Below are 7,875 nucleotides of genomic sequence, written 5' to 3' on the forward strand. Positions count from 1 at the left end.
ACTTCATGGATTTGTCTATACTCCCACCAAAGTGTGAGCTCACCGTGGACTCAGCTTTTGTGGTTCACCACTCACTGAATCCTTACTGATTGCAAAGTGCCTAGTACATACCAACACTTTGGCCAACATATTTGCAATTGGATCACCATCCTCTCTCTCTCTCTCTCTCTCTCTCTCTACCTCCCCCCCCCCAACTTACCCTAGACATTTATTGAGGACTCAGTGGGGCATCTGGATGGTTCAGTCACTTAAGCACAGGACTCTTGATTTCACCTCAGGTCCTGATCTCAGAGTCGTGAGATGGAGCCCCACATGGGGCTCTGTGCTCAACCCAGAGTCTGTTTGGGATTCTCTCTCTCCCTCTCCCTCTGCCCAACTCTTGCATACTCCCTCTTTCTAAATAAGCTCTTTAATTAAGAAAAAAAAAAAAAAAACTCAGAGCCCACTCCATGCCATGTTCTCTTCCTCCAACATGCTCTTCTACCCTTCTGGCCTCTGTGCCTCTATATGCTGTTCCCTCAGTGTAATTGTTCTTCCCCTCACTTCTTCTTTTCTTTTTATATAGAAGTATATATAGAAGTATATATGTGTATATGTGTGTGTGTGCATGTGTGTATATATATATTCATATGTATATATATATATTCATATATATATATTCATTCATTCATTTTAAGCCTGACACCCCCCCCAAGACCTGGAACTCCTTACTCATCTCTCTCACCTGTGTTTCCCCTGAGCTCTGCACATGACCGATCAGGATGTGTCCAACAGATGTTCCTTGAGTGCACGATTCTCTCTCAGCCTTAGTGTCCCCAGCTACAGCCAGCAGGTCTTGCCTCAGAGGAGTCAGTGACATAATACACAGGGAAGCATTTGGAGACCCCGCAACGTGCTATTCCAACAGCAGTGATGACTGTATCTGTTGCTATCTGAGCAGCACTCAAGGTCTTTGTGTGCTGCATCCTTTATTGGCTCAGTTTAAACTCCTCTCTTAATCATCTGCAGATTGATGGTGTTTATAGGAATTTCAGCTAAGAAAAACTGTCGCACAGAACTCTCTGCCTTTGCAACGACTCAAAATTGTCCTTTGGAAACTGTTAAAAGACTGCATGAGACTGTTAAGAAGCCTCTTACAACTCTGTGGTTCTGGGGCAGGCAAGAGGGAAATCGATTTTTAGGGAGTTTTTGAAACCCTGGTCATTAAGATGCGTGACGTTTTATATCCGAGAGGGCCCAAAGTCTCTGTAGAGAACCATGTTTCTCATCCTTTAGATGGGGTTGAAGGCCTGAGATTTCTCTGCTTGGTGATGTGGAATTATAGAAGCATCCTTTTCAGATTTCATTACATAATGATTAGCAGCTTATATAACAGTCATGTGACAATGATTAGGCACCTCTACTTCTTAAGAGCCAACAACACAAAAATTCTACCTACTTCTTTCTATTTTTTACTTTTTATCACAAAAATAATACATGAATTCCAAGGATACAAATGTGTTTAGAACAAAAAATGAAAAAGAAAGGCAACCCTATGACCCAGCAATTTGATTTCTTGGACTCTACCAGATAAACAAGCATGAGTACACAGAGAAACATGTTGCATCCTTGTTTGTAATGCAAAAGCAAAAACCAAAAACACTCTAAATGTCCAACAATCGGGAAATGAAGTATCCTTACTCACGACTCCTACGTATCACTTTAAAAAGATGATGTAAACCTATTTAACTCTATAAGACATATTGTGGAATGAAAAAAGAAAGACATCCCCTGAAGCGGAAAACAAAACAACCAATACTATATATTTTCTAAAGGTGTATGTATATGTATAAAGTCAACAGGGGACAATAGTGCAAATATAGATCATTTGTTTTTCAAATCATCTGTAAATACATATTATGTGATTTTTATTAATATCTTTCCCCCAACAGTCAATAAGCTCTGTGAGCTCATAACTGTTTGTTTTGCTCACAATTGTATCAGCACTATCTGCCATATATACACTACTCCACATGAAATAGGAGGCTCGACAGTATTTGTTTCTGATGGAAACTGTCACTGAATGCCAGGTTTGATATTAATATTTAAGGGACATACTATGAGCAAGATGGACACAGCCCCTGCCCTCAAGGAGTGTATGGTCTTCTATCAGAAAGAGAATATTAATGACAGTAGATGAACTAAAAACCTATAATTCAGGATAGAAGGTGGTAAATGTTAGGTGAAGGGTATAGAGCCTATAGAATGGAGAAGTGACCACCAAAAGGGGAGACTGGGGGCAGCCCCAAGGAGGAGGGGGCATTTGAGCTGGGCTTTGAGTGAGTTGGACATATGAGGTTGTCCAGCTTCCTTGCAGCTAGAGGGAAAAAAGCAATCAAAAGCAAGCACCAGAAAGTAAAACTCCACTGCCTACAAGCGTATAAGGTGTGCATAACTAAGTACTAGAGTACTGCAGTCTCATAATATATAGTACCAGCTATTAGTAGTGATGTTATCTAACATAGTACCTGGCTCACAGTAGGCATTCAATACATACTTTAGTGAGAACACTAATATTATTGAACCTCTACTGTGCTCAACTGATTATTGCCAATTTCCCTGCTGATCGTGATTAGATATTCAGATTTCTAAAGAGGAGGGAAGTCCAGATTTTTAAGTGAAATTCCTCAATTATAAGTACCACGTGTAAATATATTCCTGGTTCTGTCTGCTTAGAGAACCTACAAAAAAATGACACCCCTCTAATAATAAGCACCTAGCACCCAGATCTTGCTTCTCCACTAAAAAAAAAAAACACCACAGAAACAAGGCTTCTTGGAGAAATGACTGATTCTCAGGGTTGGGGGGAGGAAAATTACAACATGAGCCTGGACCATCTTATTGAGCCAGAAAGTAAGGATATGCCAAAAGAAGGATGGGACATATCAGAGGGACACAAAAGCCAGATTGGAGGGGTTCCTATTGGCCAAATCTGGGACAATTTGAACATCAAAATAAGTAATGACAGGGGCGCCTGGGTGGCGCAGTCGTTAAGCATCTGCCTTTGGCTCAGGGCGTGATCCTGGCGTTCTGGGATCGAGCCCCACATCAGGCTCCTCCGCTAGGAGCCTGCTTCTTCTTCTCACACTCCCCCTGCTGTGTTCCCTCTCTCACTGGCTGTCTCTCTGTCCAATAAATAAATAAAATCTTTTAAAAAAAATAAGTAATGACAGTAATGAATTACAATACTTGGGGTGGGGAAGGAAAAAACCATGATCCCATACTGACACTAAACATAGCAACATGAAATACTGTGTTTGCCAGAAGAACACGTCCAAGGGCTACATGTGGCCCCAGGTGCCAGGTCTGACCCCTGCACTAAGGATAGATGAGAAGCAACAGGTAGTTCATCTGGTTAGAGAGATGAGCCAAGAATGTGGTGATGGGAGATCAGCCCAGTTTCTGAGGACCTTGAAAGGCCAAGAGTCTGGATTGACCTTGTGAGCACCTAGGAACCAGTGAAGGTCTGTGAGCGCAATGGTTGGTGATTATAGCCCTTGCTCTCCAGGCCAGGTGTCTGGTGCTTGGTAGATAAAGGTATGGTGCATAAGAAATCAGCATGTAAGTCCCCAAGAAACATGGCACATTGGAACAGAAATGACTCTGCAGCCGGTACACCTGGGTTCAAGTCCCTGGTACTGCATTTTATGGCCCCATGAGTTGGACAACCCACTCAATCTCTCTTAGCCTCCTACAAGGCTGGACTGTGGAACCAGAAGGCCTGGGTTTGACCTTGCTGCTTCTTGTGTATGACTTTGGACAAGATGACCTAACTTCTCTGTGCCTCAGTTTCTTCATCTTTGAAATGAAAAAACATAACAACAGTACCTACAGGTTATGAGATAGTCCACGGAAGCACTTGACATAGCAAGTACTCATTAACCATTATCTATTATTCAAGCCTTTTTTATTAAGTGCGATAATGCATGGAAAGAACTTCACCCTGGGAAGTTCCAGTGCCTGGAAAGGAGTAAGCCTGCAACTAATGTTATCCATATTAAGGTCATTGCTGTGCAACATGAATTTGCTGGGGGCTAAGAATTCCATCTGCTTCTCAAAGCTCAAAATTGAAAAAAAAAAAAAAAGGGCTCAAAATTCATTCTGGTCTCCACTGGCGGAGGCAGGACTGGAGGAATTCTGTAACCCCAAAGAAAGCATGTCTAGAAATGAAAGCTGGCATGTCCGGATTCTTCACGATCAGTAAGAAAGGCTTTCTTCCCTCTTTTCCTTTAAATATAAACCCAACTTGCCAATCGCTTCAAAGTCTTGGCGCCTGCAGGGGATCCACCCACAAATCCAAAGGTAACTCGACTGACTTAAGGCTGTTTATTGGAAGATCTTCTAGCCCAGCCCAGCTCCAAGGAGACATAGCTTAAGGGGGTGGATGTGGAACACTCAGCCAGCACTTCATGTGGGTGATTCTAAATTGCTCCTGAGAGCAATAACCAAGAGTTTATGAGTTCCTAGTATTTACTATTCCAGTTCCTGAAAGTATTGGGTCTCAGAGGACTGTTTGCTAGACTCAACCATCTTTGTCCTTCCCTTGAATAGGCCAGGAAGAACCACAAATGGGTTGTCTTTGTTCCGTAGCTACAATTTCCCAAGGCAGGAAGGCAAAGTAGACTGAAGCCAAAAGGCCTGAGTTGAGATCCCAGTTCTGCTGCTTTCCAGCTGTGTGACTTTGGACAAGCTGTCTAACCTCTCTGGGTTCCTTATCAGTGAAATGGGACGCACAAACAAAGATTAAAACGTGTGGCCTACTATACCTTCGGAGTATTAAGGTCTTGAAAGATAAAGGGAGATTGGGGTGCCTGGCTGTCTCAGTCAGTGGGGCATATGACCCTGGATCTTGGGGTCGTGAGTTCAAAACCCACGTTGGGTATAAAGCTTACTTAAAAAAAAAAAAAAAGTTAAAGTGAGACTGATGAACTGTTCCAGATTAACAGAGTTTAAAGAACCTTGACAATCAAATGTAATGTGCTATCCCAGATGGGACCTTGAACTGGGGTGAGGGTACACTTAACAACAACAGCAACACTTATTTTTATTTAAATAAAGATTATTGAGACACTTGGTTAAAATATGAAGAGGGTCTGCAGATTAGATAACAGTGTTGTATCAGTGTTACCTTCCTTTTGATATTTGTATTATGGTTTTGTAAGATAATGTCTTTATTCTTAGGAAATACACTCTGATAGAAGTATAGGGACATCATGTCTACAACTTATTCTCAAATGTTTTGAGAAAAAGAGCATATGTCTGTACAATATGTATAAAAGCCAGCCATATGTGTGTGTATGTGTGTATATATAGAGAGAGAAATGGAACAATAAAGCAAATGTGATAAAATTGGGGAATCTGGTTGAAGAGTTCTCTGGGAGTTCTTTACACTATTTTTTTTTACAAAGCCTTTTCTTTTTTTTTTTTTTTAAGATTTTATTTATTTGACAGAGAGAGAGACAGCCAGCAAGAGAGGGAACACAAGCAGGGGGAGTGGGAGAGGAAGAAGCAGGCTCATAGCGGAGGAGCCTGATGCGGGGCTCGATCCCAGAACGCCGGGATCACGCCCTGAGCCGAAGGCAGATGCTTAACCACTGTGCCACCCAGGCACCCCTATTTGAACATTCTTATGCAAGCTATAATGAGCATTCTTGCACAAATCTTTTTATGGACATATGTTTACATATCTTTTGGGTAAAATTTGTGAATTTTACCTAAATTTTTTCTTTAGTGAAATTTGGGGTAACAGAGCGGACTTTTCCATGAATGGTGTTGGAACAACTGGATAGCCATCGGGAAAAGCTAATGTTGGATCCACCCCTCACGCTGCACACAAAAATTAATTCAAGATAGATCAGAACTCTAAACGTAAAAGCTAGAACTACAGACCTTCTAAATGAACATGTTGGAGGATATCTTTGCAACCTTGGGTAAAGATTTTTTTAGGACACAAAGCCCTAACAATAAAAGAGGGGAAAAAGTAGGTTAGACCTTATCAAAATTAGAATTTGCTGCTCATCAAAAGATGATTAAATTTGCTTCAAAATACAAAACACTTGCTTCCATTTTCAAAGATAAGAAATCATTGATTACAGGGGCGCCTGGGTGGCACAGCGGTTAAGCGTCTGCCTTCGGCTCAGGGCGTGATCCCGGCGTTATGGGATCGAGCCCCACATCAGGCTCCTCCGCTATGAGCCTGCTTCTTCCTCTCCCACTCCCCCTGCTTGTGTTCCCTCTCTCACTGTCTCTATCTCTGTCAAATAAATAAAATCTTTAAAAAAAAAAAAAAAGAAATCATTGATTACAAAAAAACATTTGCTTCAAAATAATGCAGGTGGACAGTGAAGGGAGGACTTGATGAGGATAGAGAACACATAAAACGCATCATGAGTTGATAACTAAATAAAGCTGGGCAATAGCTACTTATAACTACATCATTCTATTCGCTTTGCTTTTATATCTGTTTAAAATTTTCCATAATAAAAAGTTTTACAATGTGGCATTAAAAAAAAAAGAAAGACACAGGTAAGAAGATGAATAGGGAAGCCACAGACTGGGGGAAAATATTTGCAATACGTGTATCTGATAAAGGATTTGTATCTGGAATTTACAAGGTGTCCAAAAATTTGGTGCTGTTCTAAGAGGTAGGCCTGAAATAACTTTAAAGTATTTAAAGCTCAGAATTGCTTGTGCGCCACATGTGTAAGTCGGCCTGCAGCTGCAGAACTTTCTGTGGTGGTGGAGATGTTCTGTACCTGCTGTGTCCAGTACATACCCACTAGCTACATGTGGCTATTGAGCTCTGGAAACATGGCTAGTGAGACAGAGGAACTGACTCTTTAGTTTTGTCTTTAAATTTATTTACATTTATGGGGCACCTGGGTGACTCAGTCAGTTAAGCATCTGCCTTTGGCTGGGGTCATGGTGGTCCTGGGATCAAGCTCCAGGTCTGACTCCTTGCTCAGCAGGGAGTCTGCTTCTCCCTCTGCCCTTCCCTTCACTCATGCTTCCTTGCTCTTTCTCTTTCTCAAATAATTAAAAAGAAAAGAAAAGAAAAGAAAAGAAAAGAAAAGAAAAGAAAAGAAAGAAATTTACATTTAAATAGCCACAATATTGGATGGCACAGGCCCAAGGGATAAAGTCCTGAAAATAGAAGACATAAAGAGTGTATGCTCTCGTAACTTAGATAATTACAGGCAAATTGCCCACTAAGGAGATTGTATTGACTGTCGCTGCGTGATAAATGACCATAAACTTACTGGCCTCAACAACACATGTTGATTATCTCACAATTCCTGTGGATGAGGAGTGTGGGCACAGCGTGACTGGATCACCTCACACAAGGGCAGGCAGATCTCCCTGCAATCTTCCTTAGGATCATTATGTAATCGAATAACTTTTAAAACTATCTGCCACCACCCACCTACCCCACTGCCTATGAGAGGCCCGGTATTTCTCCTTGGAACCTTGCTGAGGGCCTGGCACACAGGAGGCCCTCAGGGACTCTTTGTTGCCTGGATGAATAGATCTACAGTTGGCAGTAAAAATCAAGTCTGCAAAGTCTTTGAGCAGGACCGATTCCCCACTCCAGGCTCACAGCAGATCTTAGATGATGTGGGCAGCCTGAGAGAGGCTAACCAAAGCTAAAGGAAAGGAAGAGACTGTTGTGGGAAATAGTTTCCTTAAGAACATTGAGAAGGGAAAGTTTCATTCGTTTAACACACGTTATTGGGTTGATTGTGGCTGGGTACTGAGTGTGGAGCTGAGGACTGGCTATGTATTTGCAAGCTGAGAAAGGATAATGGGGACATTCTTGTTGGGAACGCCTAGAAAAAA

The sequence above is a fragment of the Ursus maritimus genome, unplaced genomic scaffold (assembly GCF_017311325.1).
Source record: "Ursus maritimus isolate PB19 unplaced genomic scaffold, ASM1731132v1 scaffold_22, whole genome shotgun sequence".
Taxonomy (NCBI): domain Eukaryota; kingdom Metazoa; phylum Chordata; class Mammalia; order Carnivora; family Ursidae; genus Ursus; species Ursus maritimus.